At 40.5% G+C, this 578-nt stretch overlaps 1 non-coding gene across 1 annotated transcript; it reads left to right on the top strand.

Annotated features, from left to right (window-relative positions):
* Positions 1-471: 471 nt before the first annotated feature.
* LOC141603192 (small nucleolar RNA R71) lies at positions 472-578 on the top strand. The gene has a single exon (XR_012525084.1). It is a non-coding gene; the product is annotated as a small nucleolar RNA R71 (small nucleolar RNA).

The following is a 578-nucleotide window of genomic DNA, read 5'->3' as shown; positions in this document are numbered from 1 at the left end:
TTTTCATTGTAATAGTTAGAATAAGGGGTACCACTCTTGTATGCTTGGAAAACATTCACTTGTTCATTTGTTCGCCTACATTCACTTTGGTCATGTCCCAAAGTTCCACAATTCTCACATATCCCACTTGGGATTGATGAAGATGTCGTCATGGCATTAACATGATGCTTTGGTGATTTTGAGGCTTCTTCAAGTCTAGCCATAGCTTTTTCAAACTTCAAATTGATGGTATCAATGTGAGCACTAAGTTGAGCACCCAATTGAGTAATGGAGTCCACTTCATGCTTTCCTCCTCTAGTAGCCTTGCGAGGCCTACTATATTGTGAGTTATGGACCGCCATCTCCTCAATTTTGTTCCAAGTTTGATTGTCATCACCTTCGGTGAACATTCCATTTGATCCCATGTTGAGAATGTTCCTTGAATCTTCATAAAGACCGTTCCAAAATTGTTGTACCAAGAACCACTCGCTAAGTCCATGATGAGGACATGAGCGACAAATTCCTTCTAATCGCTCCCAAGCTTCATACAAAGATTCTTCATCCCTTTGCTTAAAGCCCGTAATTTGAGCTCTTAGCAT

The sequence above is a fragment of the Silene latifolia genome, chromosome 9, assembly GCF_048544455.1.
Source record: "Silene latifolia isolate original U9 population chromosome 9, ASM4854445v1, whole genome shotgun sequence".
Taxonomy (NCBI): domain Eukaryota; kingdom Viridiplantae; phylum Streptophyta; class Magnoliopsida; order Caryophyllales; family Caryophyllaceae; genus Silene; species Silene latifolia.
Note: the sequence above shows the minus strand (reverse complement) of the source record. Positions and strands in the feature narration are given on the sequence as shown.